The 18,753-nt window shown below is 43.4% G+C and overlaps 1 protein-coding gene across 3 annotated transcripts in view; it reads left to right on the top strand.

Moving 5' to 3' along the window:
- The window catches only part of METTL21A (methyltransferase 21A, HSPA lysine), an 85,392-nt gene that overhangs the window by 7,094 nt on the left and 59,545 nt on the right, over positions 1-18,753 (top strand). Inside the window, exon 2 of one of the 3 annotated variants that reach the window (XM_075829883.1) lies at positions 16,440-16,517. The exons of 1 other annotated variant lie outside the window; for it this stretch is intronic. The gene's annotated coding sequence lies outside the window, so the exon portion shown is untranslated. Of the gene's footprint in view, positions 1-11,719; positions 11,877-16,439; positions 16,518-18,753 lie in introns of all 3 variants that reach the window. One more of the 3 variants, XM_075829882.1, reaches the window with a different exon arrangement.

The following is an 18,753-nucleotide window of genomic DNA, read 5'->3' as shown; positions in this document are numbered from 1 at the left end:
CCATCCTTTTATCTCACTTGTCGGGTAGCCCTGTAAACATAGTCACATAAACTCACGTAACTACCTAACTAACAAAACAAAACAACTGGAGCTTCGTGGAACAGTTCACCCGCTCAGGCAGCTAGGCGATGAAAAGAAGGAAAAAAATCGAATAGGAGGAGATATAAGCTTTATTCTCGTGATATTTTCAGTGTCCCTAAAGTGCCCTTGAGATCCTCGATCAAGTACCAAGGCGATCCTGTGAATGGGCCTATGATGTCCCTTCGTTCTGAACTAGTGAAATGATTTGTGAGGAAAAGCTTCCATTTCTCAAAGAATTTTTTACTCTGCGTGTCTTTATTCTGTAGTATGCTAATGCAATCTAGATAGAACAATTTCCGCAACCCCTGGACAACCATATTCTGGGTTGGTATCTCTGCTACCAGCCAGTTCTGGAGTATGCATCTCTTTGCCACTATCAGTGTGGCATGAGCCATGGGGGATAGATGTGCCACTTCCGCCTCTTCCAATTCTCCATCATGTCGTACATGAAATAAGACCTCCATTGGCCCTACAGTCCCATTGAACCTGCCCACCTGCTGCAATAAGGATGTTATCTCCCTCCAGAATGGCTGAATATGTGCGCATGCCCAAAGGCCATGATACATGTACGTCTTTGGGATATTGCATCTAGGGCAGGATGTTTTCCTATCTGGTTGTGAGGTGGACGGGGCCAGAGTAAATGCATATATTGCTTGATGTATAATCTTCAATTGAGTTTCCCTCCAATTTTCGTTATGTACATGCGCCCTAAAGTCCACCAGCCCCTTTTCAATATGCTTTTCAATGCCTGGCAAGTTAAACAGTTTTTCCCATCTCCCAAAGGCCTGTTCCAGGGGCATCTTCAGTAGTAATGGTCTGAGAGTACTATATATTTGGGAAATGGAGCGTCTGTGGTTGTCCGAAAACCATGAGTCAAACAGGTTGGGGGGGACCTCATCCGCTATATCCGCAAGTTTAGTTTTGCAGTGATTTACTATTTGCAAATATTGTAGGTGCTGATGCCGTACAAAGTCGTATTTAGTCTGGAGCTCCTGCAAGGTTAACCACCTCTTATCCTGTGCGTGAAACATATCCCCCAATGTCGCTATCCCTTTCTCCCTCCATTTTGACATTAGTTTGTTAGATCTTCCCGCTGCAAACTCTGGGTGCTGCCATAAGGGCATATTTTTTGAAATGCGGTAAGAAAGGTTATAATGTTTGCGCAGTACTTTCCAGGCAATGATGGTATCTCGTAATAGAGATGACTTCTTGACGATCTTCGGAAGACAAGCAAATGTTGTGTGTACCAGAGCCATGAGATCCCAAGGTTTTGCTAGCTGCCTCTCCAATCTAGTGTTGGAGTGGAACCTTGTGTTATGTTTCCAATCTACTCAAACATGCCAGGTTGTACCCCCGGATTTTGGGGAAATTGACCCCTCCCTCAGCCTTCCGCATCATGAGTTTCGTGAGTGCTATTCTCGGTTTCTTTCCCCCCCCAGATGAATTTTGTAAAGGATGAATTGAGTGTATTGATATCTGAGTGCTTAACCAGAAGAGGGATAGTCTGGAGCGGATATAGTAGTTTCGCAAACCCTGACATTTTGACCAAGCAACACCGTCCCATGAATGATAGAGGTAGGCTGTGCCATCTCAAAAGATCCGCTTGGATATCATGTATAAGAGGAGGATAATTTAAATCATATAGAGAGTTGGGTACCCGATCCACCTTAATACCCAGATAAGTAATGTTTGGCTTTGCCATCTCAACATTCAGGGTGGCTAGGGACCGCCTATATGCGGGGTCCTGTGTTCCCAAATCTAATAACTGACATTTTAACGTGTTAACTTTGTACCCTGAATAGCTCCCAAAGTCATTCAATGCCTGGAAAATACGCGGAACATCTGTAAGGGGGCTTGAGAGAAATAAAAGGATGTCATCTGCAAACAACGTTTCATTGACCTCCATGTTCCCCACCCTTATACCCGTATATAAATTGGATGACGCCAAATAACGTGCCAGAGGCTCCAAAGCCAGATTGAACAATAGAGGCGACAGCGGACACCCCTGCCTTGTACCTTTACACAGACGGAATGGTTGAGATAGAAAGCCCGGTGTGGAAATTCTAGCCTTAGGGTCCTTGTAGATGTGGTGTAATAAGATCCTGAAAGCCCCAGTTATTTCCATCCTATCCAGGATCGCATCCAACCATTTCCATCGGACATTGTCAAAAGCTTTCTCCGCGTCTAGTAAAAGTAAAGCCGAATGTTCCTTAGGTAATGGGCTATGCTGTACCCTATCCAACACTGCAAGAACCGTCCTAATGTTTGTGACCGCCGACCTACCTTTAATAAAGCTTAATTGTTCTGGGGCTATGAGGTACGGCATTATATTCGCTAACCTATCGGCGATGATTTTAGAAAGGAGCTTGGCGTCTACATTTATAAGCGATATGGGCCTGTATGACCCTGGTAGTAGGGGGTCCTTTCCGGGTTTTAGCAATAATTTCACATAAGACGTGTCTGCTGATGGTGGTAATCCCTCCTCTCCCAAGGCATTGTTAAACAAGGAGACCAAAGTCTCCGTAATCTGTTCCCGCATTGCTTTAAAAAATTTGCCAGTCAAGCCATCTAGGCCAGGTGCCTTACTATTTTTTAGATTTCTAATTGCCCCATCTACCTCCTCCCTTGTGACCCTGGCATTTAGGAGTTGTAACTGTTCCGCGGAAATGACCGGTAAGGTGACCTTGTCTAACAGTGTGTCTGTCAACGGAGGGGAAGATGCATCAGAGTACAGCTCCTCATAGAATTTGGCCAGAATGGTGTTAATATGAGATGGATCGCATGTTTCTCGCCCATTATGATCCCGCAATTTCGCTATGTGTTGCATTGGACGTTTTCCTCGAGCCACATTGGCCAAGAGCTTGCCCGCCTTATTACCATACTTATGTAAAGTAGCTTCAAAATCACGATTATGCAAGGATTGTTTTGCCTGAATCCAGGCCTGTCTAGCCTCTAATGTAGAATGTGCCAAGTATGCTGTATAAGTTGCCTTCAGTGTAGCACTAGAGGTATTAAATTTTTGCGTTATTTCCCGTTTTTTACTGACGGTGTATGCCATTATCCTCCCCCTCAGCACTGCCTTGGCCGTATCCCAAAACAATGAGGGGTCATCCCTGTGTCCTGAATTCGTCAAGGTGTACTCTAACCACCAACCCCGTAGCTGTCTCACGAAAGTGTCGTCAGACGCTAAATGAGCCGGGAATCTCCATATGAAATCTGATCCTCTGGGATAGATTTCCTGAAAAGCTACCCATACCGGGGCGTGATCTGAGATCACTAGATCCCCTATCTCGGCGGACCCCAACCTCGGTTGTAATGTTGGAGATATTAAAAGGTAGTCTATCCTGGACCAGGACTGTTGAGCGTGAGAGTAATGCATAAATTCCCGGGCATCCGGGTTACCCCTACTCCAAGGATCTATTAAGTGTGTGCTTTCTATCAAAGGTCCTAGCACTCGGTCCTGTTTTCTGGGGGCCCTTGTAGGAATGGATTCAGTGTTGTGTGGATTGTGTGAGCGTCTATCCTCCCTGTGGTCAGAAACTGAATTAAAATCGCCTCCCACTATTTTGTGCTGGACAGTATCTGACAGACGGGCCCTTTCCAGACCGTTGAAAAATGAGACATTATCACTGTTAGGTCCATACATGTTATAGAGGCTTAAAGGGAATGTGTTGCCAGCAAAACATGATTTATTTTTTTTTGTTAAACAATTAGTGTATAGGTGATTAAACATTGTTCTAATTTTTTATTTTTTTTTCACGAGTCAGGAAATATTATAAATTGGATTCAATTGGATTCTAATTTATAATATTTCCCATTGCTGGTCACTAGATGGAGCCATTCCCAAAATTGCAGCATTGCATGTGGTAAAGCAACCACATTGTTTATGCTGCAAAATCGGGTAAAAAGCCCTCACTCTAGTGAGCTCTCAGCATCCCCCCCTCCTTTATCCTGGCTAGTGCCGGGATAAACGAGGGGATTGAACGGTCTAACCTCCTACACTGTGTGTCGCCATTTTTTGAGCTAACACACAGTGTAGTAGGTTTACATACAGTAGTAAACACACACAAACACGAACATACATAGAAATCTCTTACCTGCTCCTGCCGCCGCGGCTCCCTCCGGCCCGTCCGCTCCGTCTGCTGCCGCTGGTCCAAGTGCACAAGTCCGGAAGCCGCGACCGGAAGTAGTAATCTTACTGTCCGGCCGCGACTTCCGGTCCACAGGAAAATGGCGCCGGACGGCGCGCATTTCAAATTGGACTGTGTGGGAGCGGCGCATGTGCCGTTCCCACACAGACGGCGTACATTGAAGTGGATGGAACGGGCCCCGTTCGCAGTCCCTATGGGACTGGAGCTGCCGTATTCCATGTCTGTATGTGTCGTTAATCGACACATACAGAAATGGAAAAAAAAATGGCAGCCCCCATAGGGAAGAAAAAGTGTAAAAATAAGAAAAAGTAACACACAAACACACAAATTAATCCAAACGTTTTTAATAAAGCACTAACATCTTTAACATATTAAAAAAAAAATTGTGGTGCCACTGTTCCTTTAAGACCCCGCAAGGTGTTCTTAGAGCAATATGGAGCAGCCGTCCTTCCTTATCTGAATCAGTATGAATTACCTCATGTACCAGGTTTCTATTGATTAAAATAAGTACCCCCGCTTTACGGCCACAAGTTGAAGAGCCGTATACTGAGCCCACCCACATTTTTTTCATGCGGTGGAAGTCGCTCTCCTCCAAATGTGACTCCTGAAGAAGAGCGATATCTGTATGGAGTTTTTTTTAAGTGGCGGAGTACCATCATTCTCTTATTAGGGGATCTGAGCCCCTTTACATTCCAAGAGGTCAACTGCATAAATTGGGTGTTCCGAAAAGGTTCAATAGTGACTGGTCATATATATCTATTTCTAGGCAAGAGTGCCCCTCTACCTTGGTAGCCGCTCGGCGGCGTCTGCTCCAGTTTGCTCCCAACATTACAATAACAACGCCAGAGAATTGACATAACCCTTAACAACAAAATGCACATCCTAGGAATGTCATAAGCAATCCCAGTGAAACAATCTTTAGATCGGCATACATGACTTCACTTTTTTCTGATCTGTGACCCCTCCCCCCCTCCCCTTCCCGCCATCCATTCGTGACAGACCGAAACAGCATATTCCAAGATAAGTTGGACTTTCTAGACATCATGGATACAAATGCTTATGTCTAGTAGAGCAGGAACTTTGTCTAATAACGTCCAACCAAAACCAGTAGCCATATGTATATAAGGCACAATCAAATCATTTAGCACATATGAGATACTTATCAGTCCGAAAGGGTTGCAAGCCGGTTTTCTGATCGTTGTCGATGTAGGGTCTTGGACGATTCTGCCCGTTGTTGCTTGGGTGAGGAAGTGCGGGCGATATCCGACCAAGTACAGTCCCTCGGTGGAGAAACTGATGTAAGGGGCCCGTCCCCTCCAGTACCTTGACTCGCAGTCTCCGCTCCAGACTTTCTATGGCTCCGAGCTCCAGGGATCTTGTCCACGTACAATGCCGCCCTCTCAGGAGTGTGGAATACCTTGGTGGAGCCATCCGTCTGTGTGATCCTCAGGGTAGCCAGATATTGTAGCTGAAATTTGATTTTGTGTTTGTAAAGGGAGGTGCAGACACCTCCAAATGCTCTCCGGCGCCTTGTGACTTCTGCCAAATAATCTGCAAACAGGATGATTTTTGCACCCCTTATATGCAGAGGGGTGGTACGGTTCCGGAAAGTGCGCAAAAGTTCCTCTTTATCATTGTAATCCAAGTAACGCATGATCACCTGGCGTGGTCTGGTTTGCGACTCTCCTTTGGCGTTCGCGCTCGGACCTGGAGGGCCCACTCGATGCGCCCTTTCCACTCTGCAGGATCTGGTCAGGCCTAGCGCTTCTGGCAACTCCGTCTCGCAAATCCCCTGGAGAAGCTGTGGTCTAATATGCTCAGGTAATCCTACAATCCGTAGATTATTTCTTCTGGAACGATTTTCAAGATCTTCTAAGCGGTCCCTGAGTTTTGTGTTATCTCGCATTAGGCCACTAATGCAGGTATGAGCCCCTGCGGAGTCCTCTTCCATGAGACCAACGCGCTGTTCCAATTCATCTAATCGGTTGCCATGAGATGTCACCTCGTTTTGGAGTTTTTGGAGCGTTGTTGTAACTGTGGCTATTAGGGAGTCTCTTATGTCGGGGGCCAGTTGGGTAGCCACCTGTATTGCCAGCTTCCGGTAATCGATCTGTGAGTCGGTAACTACCGACGGCGATATCATCTCCCTATGGAGTACTGGGCTCTGAGACCGGCTCTGTGATAGTGATGGCTGCAGCGGCGCCGCCATCTTGGATTGCGCCTCACTTCGTGTGCTGTATTCGGCCGGGCAGGAGATCTCTCTGCTGCCGCTCCGGAGGAGATATCTCTCCATAAACCCTCCGGTTCCTGGCGCCAAGCCCTCTGCTAAGTGCCGGGGAAATTATATCCTGCGGGTGTGTGGCGGCGATGGGTTAGGGGATCAGGGCTTCAGGAGCTCATGCAGCTCCGTCCTCAAATGTCAGCGCCGGAACCGGAAGTCTTCATTCATTCTTTTTACTACTGTTGCGCGAATCACGCGCGGCACCCGGAAGTGCTTCCGTGTGCCGAGCGCGATTTGCACGCACCCATTGACTTCAATGGGTGCGTGCTGCGCGAAACACGGGCAAGTGTAGGACATGTCGTGAGTTTTACACAGCGCACATACGCTGCGTGAAATTCACTGACAGTCTGAACGGCCCCATTCACTTACATAGGTCCGTGCGACGCGCGTGAAAATCACGCGCGTATCATGGACGTATAACACGTTTGTGTGAATAAGGCCTAAGAGAAACTGAGAGTAACAAGAAGCCATTGAACAACACCACCATAAATGTTGGTGAGCCTCATCCTTCATAATATTAACCCTCACTAAACATTAGAGGCAGAAGTCGCACAGGCCAGGAGCCATTACAGAGAATTGCAGAATTAGACAGATATTGTATCGTCCCACTTACTACAGGGTCAGCTATGCCCTAGAATTGCCAAGGGTAGTATCAGAAGAGAAGCAGAGAGAGAGGGGCACCCACTCCTTCATCTGGTGCTTTTGAAAGGACTGAGTTTATTACAAGAATTGTGCCTCCATTTCATGTGGAAGGTTGTAACCGCTATTTTGGAAATTTAAGTAAAGTGAGCCGCGAGCTAGCCTGTTCAACTGCCACCACAGCCTCTTGTCTTTAATGGCACCTAACACTAAGGGCATTCCAAACGCCATCAGGTTGGAGTCTGTCACAAGAGTGCGCCCTGGGGGAAAATACTGTCATCATTTGTGCAACCCCCTCATAACTAGCTGTGAGTAAGCCCTAAAAGAGTGGGAAGGCCGCCTGTTAGCCACCGCAATCCACGCTGAGGGCCCAGCGGCAGCCATTTGGTGGGCCTACACATTTCCCCTACAATACCTTACCCAGATTTCAATGACTACCCACATAAAGCCAAAGAGTACCCGTAAAGCAAAATAATACTGAGATAACGCCATACTTTCCCACAGAAACAACTCCCACAGAGTGCCTAATAATGTCCATAGAATACCGTTGTTTACCCACACAGAGCCACACAAGGGTCAGAGAGTGCTGTACTTTGCCCATATAAACAATGCTTAGTGTCCAGCAACAAAATGGTCCCCAATTTAGAGCCATCCACCACATTCCTCTTCACTCTTTCACTGTGCAAGAGAGTTATGCTGCTGGCGGCATCCTGTAAAACTAGTAATGTCTTACTGATATTACTAGAGTCACTATTACAGCAGGTTTCCCAGTCCTGAAGGTCCTCCCAGCTGTCAAGACTATTAAGGAGGACCTGTAACCTCTTTTGACATGTCAATTTTTTGTAAATAATTGTATTCCCCATGACATAACTATTCTGGAACATATTTTCTTAGAACTCTACGTCTTGCTATTCCTCTGCTATTTCTCCTACAAATGTATGAATTATTTGACAACTGGGTGTTACCAGTTGGGGGGGGGGGGTGTCCCTACACATGACCGTAAAAATTGTTCGGAATTGCAGACCGTAATTACGGCCCGCAATTACGCATCCATTCACTTCTATTGTCCACAGACACCTTTCCGTTTAGTTACGGGAAGGTTGTCGGGCTGTTGAAGTGTATCGCAAAAGATAGAACATGTTGTTTTGCGGGCTGTTCTCCCATACTTTGTATGGGCCGTGCCCGCAATTGCAGGCCATGTGCATGGGGCCTTACACTGTCCAATCAGTGCTGACAGTGAGACTGTGTAGGGAAACTCCCCTTTTGACAAGAGAAATAGTAACACAGTTGTTTATGTATATACATGTCTAGGAGGAATAACAGAGGATTGGAACAACACAAGTTCTCAGAATATATGTTCCAGAATTGTTATTTCATGGGTAATAGAAAATTTTACTAAAATAGACACGTCAGGAGAGGTAACAGATCCTCTTTAACTCCTTCCCGACATTTGTCGTATGGATACGTCATGGAAAGCCAGTGCTTCCCGCAATTTGCCGTATCCATACAACAAAGGGTGCACACCGGCTCAGAAGCTGAGTTGGTGCCACCATCCCCGGGTGTCAGCTGTATGTTATCAGCTGCTGCAGATTTGGATAAACGTCCTGGCACGGCTGGAGGCGATGTCTGTTCAGTCTTCCGTCGCTCCGGTGAAGGACCTGCGGGGAAAAGTGACGTCACAGCGTGATCTCATGAGATCACGCTGTGCTGTGAATCAAGCTGGGCTGGAATGAAGAGGTGTATGACACTGATTGATCTGCGTCATACACTTTTCTATAGAACGCCCACTGGGTGAATAGAAAAAAAACGGCCAGGTGGGCATTTAGAAAAAATTTACAGAAATCGAAACATTTGCATAACTTAATAATAAACATTTGTTTAAAAAACAAAAAATCAACAGTAGTTATCTACATCAAAGCACCTATTAGATTAGGTAGGAGATAGGGACGTTGTAAACTGGTGACAGAGCCTCTTTAACCCCTTCCCGACATCCGCCGTATATATACGGCGCTGCTGGGAAGGTGTTCCCGCAAACCGCAGTACAGTTACGTCGCAGTGATGGTGCGGGCTCAGAAGCAGAGCCGGCACCATCACCGCGGGGTGATAGCTGTATTATACAGCTGGCACCCTCCTGTAACTGCCAGGACCGGAGCTATTCTCCTGCGGCGTGTCCTCATAGGCTTGCTGTCAGTGAATAACTGACAGCGCTAATACACTGCACTACGTATGTAGTGCAGTGTATTAAAGTAGCGATCAGGGCATCAGGCCATCAAGTGCCCTAGTGGGACAAGTCAAAAAAAGTTAATAAAAATGTCGTAAAACAATAAAAACACACAAGTTTCAAATTAAAAAAAAGCTAAACTGACTTTTTTCCCATAGTAAGTCTTTTATTATGGGAAAAACCGTAAAAATTTAAAAAAACTATACATAATTGGTATCGCCGCATCCGTAACGACCCAAACTACAAAACTATTATGTAATTTATCCCGCACGGTGAACGCAGTAAAAAAAAAAAACATGAAAAACAACGCCAGAATCTTTGTTTTTAGGTCACATCTCCTTCCAAAAAATGCTATAAAAAGTGATCAAAAAGTCACATTTACTCCAAAATAGTACTAATAAAAACGACAATCTGTCCCGCAAAAAATAATCCCTGACACCACTTTGTGCACGCAAAAATAAAAAAGTTATGGGTCTTAGAATATGGTGACACAGAAAACAAATGATTTTATAAAAAAAAGTGATTTTATTGTGCAAAAGCTGCAATACATAAAAAAAAACTATATAAATTTGGTATCGCCGTAAACGTATCGACCCGCAGAATAAAGCTAGTAATTTAGGGCGCACTGTGGATGCCGAAAAAAAAAACAATAAAAAACTATTCCAGAATTGCTTGTTTTTGGTAATTTCCTTTGCCAAAAAATGTAATAAACAGTGATCAAAAAGTCGTATGTGTTCTACAATGGTACCAATAAAATCTACAGCCCGTCTCGCAAAAAACAAGCCCGCACCCAGCTCCATCAACCGAAAAATAAAAAAGTTATGGCACTAGTAATGAGGTGATGAAAAAACATCTCAATGCGCAGGCCGGAGGGGAACATTCCTTCAGTTTCAGGGCCCTAGTATTTAGGAACTAGGGAAGGGACATAGCACATCCGCTGGAAGCGAGGGCTCCCGTATTATACCAGCGCAAAACTTTCCCAGCAATATTTCCCAAACTACGAAGGACAAAAAGTCCCCAAAAGGTGCAGAGCGTTACAACAGGGGGATAAGAAAGAAAACTGTTTATCAGTACAACACCGGACTGCGCATAACGGATTGCTTCACATTGTAACACACATCTATGGATAATTGTATTATTTACCCAATTATTATACCCTCTTATTATGCCCTGATGTACTCCGCACAGATTACATATGCCCCCACAATATAAACTGAAATACCAGCAAAACCCCAAACAGAAAAACTACCAAGCAAAATCCATGCTCAAAATGGCGGTCTTTCCCTTCTTAGCCCTACAGTGTGCCCACACAATAATTTATGGCCACAAGTAAGGCATTACCATACCCAGGAGAACCCGCTTAACAATTTATGGGGTAAGATTCTCTAGGGGCACAACATATTGTGCGGTGAATGGGCAGATCAGTGGAAAAATTGCAATTTTCCCTTTTTCACCATCCACTGCGTATTAATTTCTGAAAAACACCTGTGGAGTCTAAATTCTCACTACACCCCTTCGGAAATTATAAAGAGCTTAATAAAATCTACAAAAAAGTAATAAAATCAGCAAAAATACAAAATGAAAGGCAGGTGGCCATTGATAGTAAAACAAATCCCAAACAATTCTTCAAGTATATAAATGCAAAAAAGCCAAAGTCTTAACATGTAGGACGTCTAAATAGTGGTAATGGGGAGTTGATCAAGAGAAGGCAGAGCTACTAAATTGGTTCTTTAGCTCTGTATATACAACAGAAGAAAGAGCATCTGATGTAGCCGGTGCCAGTGCTGATAATACATCAATTAATATACAGAATTGGCTGAATGTAGATATGGTCCAAGCTAAGTTACATAAAATAAATGTGCACAAGTTTCCGGGACCAGATGGGTTACACCCAAGAGTTCTTAAAGAACTTAGTTCAGTTATTTATGTCCCCCTCTTCATAATATTCAGAGATTCTCTAGTGAATATATATAATTTTGTACTGTTTATAAGGTATTGTTAGATTTATACTGTCTGTAGAGTATATCCCCCCACTTCTCCCCGCTGTCCTTATTCTCCTTAATTCCTTTTTAAAAAATTGATCGGGCCTACCCCTCCTTTTCAGGAGACCTCAATCAGGTCTTGGATGAGCAAATGTAGAAGGAATGAAACAGGAGGAATATATATTAGGAACATCCTTGGCAAAAATGCTAGTGAAACCAGGATGCACGACATATGGAGATTAAATAGTCAATAACTTTTCAACAAACTTTGCATAAATCAATAGTACAAGCGAATATAAGAAACTTTGTACTATATATTATTAGAGAAAAATCCCCCCCCCCCATCTATCTGTCCACTCTGTAGTTACTGCTTAACCCGTCTCCTCAAGCGAGATGGACCGCCTCACTGACGGATCCGGTGACAGCTGCCCATAAATCTATGGAGAGGGGAGGTGAGAAGAACAGGAGCAGAGAGAGAGAGAGAGGCGGAGAGACACAAAGAGATGCTGCTGCAGCTTCTGGTTAGTGTTTTATCTCACCCTAGTGCTGGATTTACATCTACTTCTCATTACTGCTGTATAACGTCCTCAATGTTGCTGCTGTTTCTGAGGGTGCGCTACAAAAAGATTGGGGAGCAAGATGTTCTCTTCTCTATGTGGGCTGTGTATGGCAGACATGATAGCAGTTAGGCTCCACCCACTATCAGGGAAAACTGAGAATTAAAACCTACAGAGGGGAAACCTGCTATAAATGCAGATACAGGTCATGTAATGGCCAGAAATAGTGTTATTTCTTATGTACACACATATGACCGCTTATTCTAAAAAGTCAACTAAAGGTTAGATATGCTTTAAGGAATCTTAAGGGTGTGGTTTTCTCCTGCTCTGGGGAATGCAGAGATGCTTCACTTAGTGAAAAGGGTTTTGATGTGAAACTCGGGGCATCTCGAATCATGTCTAGTTTGTCATGTACAGGAGAGTTGCCCAAATAGACGTCCAATCCTTATTAACCCACAGTGGCTTAAAGGGGTTGTCCACCTTCAGACAACTGATGACCTATCCACCGGATAGATCATCAGTATGTCATCGGTGCGGGTCCGACACCTGGACCCCGCACCAATAAGCCGCTCCGGTGGCCTGCGGACACCGGATGATGCGGCACATAATGCTATGTACGGACCCCGGAAGGAGTTGGCTCCGTACATAGCATAGCGTCCGTGCTGCAGAACTGCAGGTCTGCTCCTATTCACGTGAATAGGAGCAGAGCTGCAGTACTGCAGCTCGGCCTCTATTCCGTGGCCGTAGCTAACTGCTTCCGGCATGTACGTCCAGTGCATAGAGGCACTGGACCAGCTGATGTGTGTGGGGCCCGGGTGTCGGACCCCCACAGATCATGTACTGATGACCTATCCGTCAGTTGTCAGAAGCTGGAAAACCCCTTTAAGTTGATAAACTCAGGAAAAGATATCTATTCAAATTAAGGAATTCTTCTGAAATAATTCTGGCACTGCATCTGGACAATAGTATGGGACTAATTCAAGACTTTTTTCTCTTTCTTTTTTTTTTTTTTTTTTAGAGGAATTATGTTTAACCCCTTCACGACTGCCATACAGCTATACACGTTCTAACTGCCGATGCCCCGTACAGTTCGCACGTGTATAGACGTTGACAGCCTGGAACGGGTTTAATGAGTGCAGTGCTGCTTCAGTGTGAGCAGCACGGCACCCTCATGTCGGCCGGGCTTTGTGAGGCCCCGCCGTCTCTCCATCCCAGCTGTAGATAGTGCCAGTAAAAGTAGTTGTGATATCTTTGGAACCGCTTTGAATATTATTGTTTAACCCCTTAGTGACCACCATTACGCCTTTTCACGTCGGTCACTAAGGGGCCTTAGGCTAGGCTGACGCCTTTTCACGTTCGCCTAGCCTAAGTCCTGCACGGGTCTCCCGTGCAGGCTGGAGCCGGGGCTCTGCTGTCTGATGACAGCTGGGCTCCTGCTCCAACGCCTGCGATCGAAGTTTACTTCGATCGCGGCCGTTTAACCCGTTAAATGCCTCCGTCAATAGCGACCGCGGCATTTAACTTTGTTTACAGAGGGAGTGAGCTCCCTCTGTCACCCATCGGCGGCCCGCGAATGCAATCGCGGGTCTCCGATGGGGTGTCATGGCAGCCGGGGGCTTGATAAAAGCCCCCAGGTCTGCCCTGGACATATGCCTGTTAGGATGCGCTGGAGGCACGTCCTAACAGATTGCCTGTCAGATTTACACTGACAGGCAATAATGCTCTGGTATACGAAGTATACCAAAGCATTATAGCAGCGATCGGAAGATCGCACAGTAAAGTCCCCTAGTGGGACTAATAAAATAAGTCAACAAAGGGAAATAAAGATTATTAATAAAAAGTACAGTAAAAAAATAAATAAAACCATTTTTTTCCATAAAAAGTGGTTTTATTTAGTAAAAGTGTAAAAAATAAATAAAAGTACACATATATGGTATCGCCGCGACCGTAATGACTCCATTAATAAAGTTAATATGTAATTTAAACCGCAAGGTGAACACCGTAAAAAAAAAACGCAAAAAACAATGGCGAAATTGCAATTTTTTTCCATTGCCCCCCAAAAAAGTCATAATAAAAATGAATCAATAAGTCCCATGCACCCCAAAACAATACCAATCAAAACTACGTCTCGTGCCGCAAAAAACAAGTCGAAAAAATCACTACATTGATGGAAAAATAAAAAAATGACGGCTCTTGGAAAGCGACGATGCAAAAACAAATAATTTTAGTTCAAAAGTGTTTTTATTGTGCAAAAGTCGTAAAACATAAAAAAACCTCTACATATGTGGTATCGCCGTAATCGTACCGACCCATAGAATAAAGGTAACCTGTTATTTACGCTGCACAGTGAACGGCGTCAATTTAAAAACGCATAGAACAATGGTGGAATTTCAGTTTTTTTTAATAATCCCCCCCCAAAAAAGTTAATAAAAGTTAATAAAAAAATTATATGTACCCAAAAATGGTGCTATTAAAAAGTACAAGTAATCCCGCAAAAAACAAGTCCTCATACAGCTATGTAGACGAAAAAATAAAAAAGTTATAGCTCTTTGAATGCGACTATAGAAAAACGAATAAAATATCTTGGTCATTAAGGCCTAAAATGGGCTGGTCATTAAGGGGTTAAAGAAGTGCATATCAAAAATTTAAAATTTTTACCTGGACTCAGGGGCATCCATGACCCTTGATCATGAAAGGGTTAAAGAGATCAATGAATTTAAAAGAAAGTCAAAGGAAGAAGTGGTCCTTGGGGAGACTGTGAGACAGACATAGTAGTCTGATCAGCAGGTTAAAAATGAGGCATCTAGGAGACCTCTCCAGAAGGTGCAAGTTTGATATTATATGTATCTTAATGGTAAGGCAAGGCATTATATGTTGATATGGCAAGTTTCTTTCTATAAAAGATTTCCAACCAAAATCCTAAACAGCATATTTGCTCACTAAGAACTAAGGATTGGAATATGATTAATATTTAGGAGTTCAAGAAGAGATGTTTAATTATTCTAAGTCCTTATACATGTTCCAACTGAATTGTGAAGACGAGGAAATGGTTTCTTATCTTAATATATTGTCCTCTCTTAGTTGAGCCAGGAGCATAGGAAACTCCTGGAGATGTCACAAGGTGTAGAATAGATTAGCGAAGTCTTGAAGTCACTCCCTAAAAATAAATATCCTGGTCCAGACGGTCTTCTTTTTGAAATCTTGGGACAGTACAGAGACTATTTGCAAAACAATGTTAGTGTAATAACAAATAATTAATTCATGGAAGGTTTTCTTCCATCTCCTAGGATCAAAGCCGCTATAACATTAATATTAAAACCAGATAAAGATCCACTGTAGCTCCATTCCTATCACCCCATTTCTCTGCTGAATTCTGATGTAATATTTTGGCAAATATGCTGGATTCACACAGGACGGAAAAGCTGCAAATTTTCTGTGCGGAAAATCAACAGCGCATTAGTCCCAGCCATGTGGATTTTTTCAAAACCGCAGCATGCTCCTTCTGCTCTAGGTGTTTACTGCAGATTTAAGCCTTTTCAATGTAGAAGGGCTGAAATTCGCAGAAAAATACTCATGGAAAACATGCTGTGGAAAAATCTACAGATTTTCCGTCCCGTGTGAATCCTGTCAAAATTCTTATACATATTGATCAAACAGGATTCATACCAAGAAGGTCAATTACAATGAACATTAACAGATTATTTGGGGCCTTTCAGAAGAAGGATGAGGAGAAGGAGAATGGCACAATCCTTTCCTTGGATGTATCCAATGCGTTTAAAAGCGTGAAGTAGGGGTACCTCTGGCAGGTATTGGGCTTGGGGCCTAATTTTTTTTTAAGTGGATTAAAGTACTATATAAAGATCCAAGGGCCAATGTCTTTGTAATGGGGATGCTACCTACCTCCAGAGGGACAAGACAGGGATGCCCCCTCTCCTCACTATTGTACACCTTGGCCATTGAACCTTTGGCAGCTCACATTAGAAGAACTCCTCAGAAATAACAGCTCCTACTTCACAGAAATATAAAATTCTACTTTACTCTGATGTTGTTTCAAAATTCCCGAGCACTGTAACTAAAATGGTTGAAAGATTTGGGAAATCTCAGGGGCAAAAACAAACCTGGAATAAATCGGCTATAATGTGCTTAGGTATTATAGACTTAAAATAATAGATCCAGGGGAGTTCTTCAGATATCTTGGTATAAATGTGTCCAGGGAAGCTGAGGAATATATACCCTCTTTTAGGCAAAAAACAAGAACAGTTTCTGGAGTAAGCTACCAGTATCCATGATAGTCCGTTTGAGCTTGGTAAAATGATCCTCCTTTCTAAATAAGTATTTCTGCTTTCCAATTATTCCATTTGGTTATTTGGGGAGGTTTTGAAAACATTCAACAGGATAATGGCAGATTTCATCTGGAAGGGAAAAAAACAAGGATGAAGTTAGAATACTTGCACGCAACGATGGATAAGGGAGGGCCTTATTAATTATAATAATAATACCCCTTTTATTTGTATTTGTTGGGACCAGGTACATCAGTACCTCACTGGATTGTAACCCTCTGAGGAGAAACCCCACCTTGGAGGATTTCTACAAAATTACAGCTAGGTATAAAAAGAGAATACCTGTTACTTATTTTATGTGGGAAATACTAATACACGGGAGAAGAGACCATGGTGCTAGGGCAATAGATGATTTTAGGTACTTCCAAATTAGACATGTGTTCTTGAAGACACAAAGTAATATGTTATATACAGTGGCGTAACTACCGCTGTAGCAGCCATAGCGACACGGGCCCCCACCATGGCTGGAGGCTCCGCTAGCTGCCGCTATAGCTACTACAGCGCGACGCCACTGAACACTACGGCAGAGCAGGGAGGTATCTCCCCGCTCTGCCCTTAAACAAAAGACATGTATCCCCTATCTACTGGCAGCGATAAGGAAAACGGGGGACCGAAAGTCCCCTGAAGTTCTCCATCACAAACCTCGGACTTCCGGCTTCTGTGTCGGCAGCTCCGTAGAAATGAATGGAGCGCTGGTCGCGCTTGTGCGCATGCGTGACCAGCGCTCCTTTCATTTTTATTGAGCTGCGCAGACGCTGGAAGTCAGAGGTTAGTCATGGAGAACTTCGGGGGACTTTCAGTCCCCCGTTCTCCCTATCGCTGCCATCGATCACACATGTATCCCCTATCCTGTGGATAGGGGATACATATCTTTTGTAGGACACACTATAATGTAATTAGCACCAGTATTTTGCACCCAATTTTTTTTTTTTATTGTGTGCCATTTGACAGATATAGCGGAGCTGCAGCCCGGTCACGGTCACTTTCTCTACAAGCTAACATTACACTTGTCCCTTCTCCTCACGCTGCAGAGACTACACACTTGAAACTGCTAAGGATGCTGTAAACAGAACATTATTAACCTACAAGTTCATTCTATAGACAGACATATATATATATATATATATATATCTCTCATGTACAATATGCAGTTTGCAAGTGAAGGAAGCTATTAAACTATTAAACAGCATATAGCTTTCCTTGTCATTTTAGATTAGAAACTTCAATTTACAAAGTAGGATTTTTTTTTTCCTGCGGTCCCCTAGAATGGCCTTAGAGAACTGAATTGTATTTTGGTAATTTGGAACACCACACACGTTCAGCTCTTTTTACTTTGTAAAGTATTTGTTGTGCTGTTTTAGCTCTGTATGTACTGATATGCTGTGTTATCCGTGGAAGTTGGCTTAGTTTTGGTAATGGTTGATTATTGTGCTTAAAATATCTAAAACAGATTGCATTTGTTTGATACAATCTTATAGAATGCTCAAAGATTTGCAAAAAAATATAAGTAACAAATGGCTACGTTAATATTCTGCTATCCTGCAGCTGCGGCCTTATTCTTTACCCTTTATGTGCTGCTGAGACATATGGCGATCATCACAGCTGCCAGCAACTGCAAACAAATGCCTTCCAGCCAACGTGCTGCTATTTATAACAGAATGCACAGCCCCAGTGGCGAGCAGTGTCCTTACTGGGGTGACCTATACTTCTTTCACGATCCAATAATTATGTCTGATAAAATGGGAGAAATATATTATAGGTTTATTGGTAACAGTGACCCTAAACTGCTATATTATGCATATATGTGTAACAAGTGTTAATCAGGGTTTACACTAATATCTTTTATAATTCACTTTATAAAAATTAACATTTAATGAATGTTTTTTTTAATTTTTTATTGTAGCTTATTGCCCCCTATCTTTATCAGAAAATGACCACTACCTCTGCACAGCGCTGTATTTACATCTCATGCTGCCCTAGGCACTGAGACTCAATATACCCTGTCTAGTCGTCAACCACTCTTCTTAACACAGAGAATGGGGCAGATTTAGTAAGACCGTGTAAACTTAGACCAGGCAGTCAGAAGATGCACCAAATTTATCACATTGCTGCATGCTGTAGGAAAAATTTGCTGCATCTAGCTAGACTTGAAAGACACTTTTCTCCTCCTTCTACCACTTTTGATTTGGCTTAATATGAGACAGAATTTTAAAGAGGCTCTGTCACCACATTATAAGTGCCCTATCTCCTACATAAGGAGATGGGCGCTATAATGTAGGTGACAGTAATGCTTTTTATTTTAAAAAAACGATCTATGTTTACCACTTTATTAGCGATTTTGGTTTATGCTAATGAGTTTCTTTGTGCCCAAGTGGGCGTGTTTTTACTTTCGACCAAGTGGGCGTTGTACAGAGGAGTGTATGACGCTGACCAATCAGCATCATGCACTCCTCTCCATTCATTTACACAGCAGCATCGCGTTCTTACTAGAACGCGATGTG

Source organism: Rhinoderma darwinii, chromosome 6 (genome assembly GCF_050947455.1).
Source record: "Rhinoderma darwinii isolate aRhiDar2 chromosome 6, aRhiDar2.hap1, whole genome shotgun sequence".
Lineage (NCBI taxonomy): Eukaryota > Metazoa > Chordata > Amphibia > Anura > Rhinodermatidae > Rhinoderma > Rhinoderma darwinii.
Note: the sequence above shows the minus strand (reverse complement) of the source record. Positions and strands in the feature narration are given on the sequence as shown.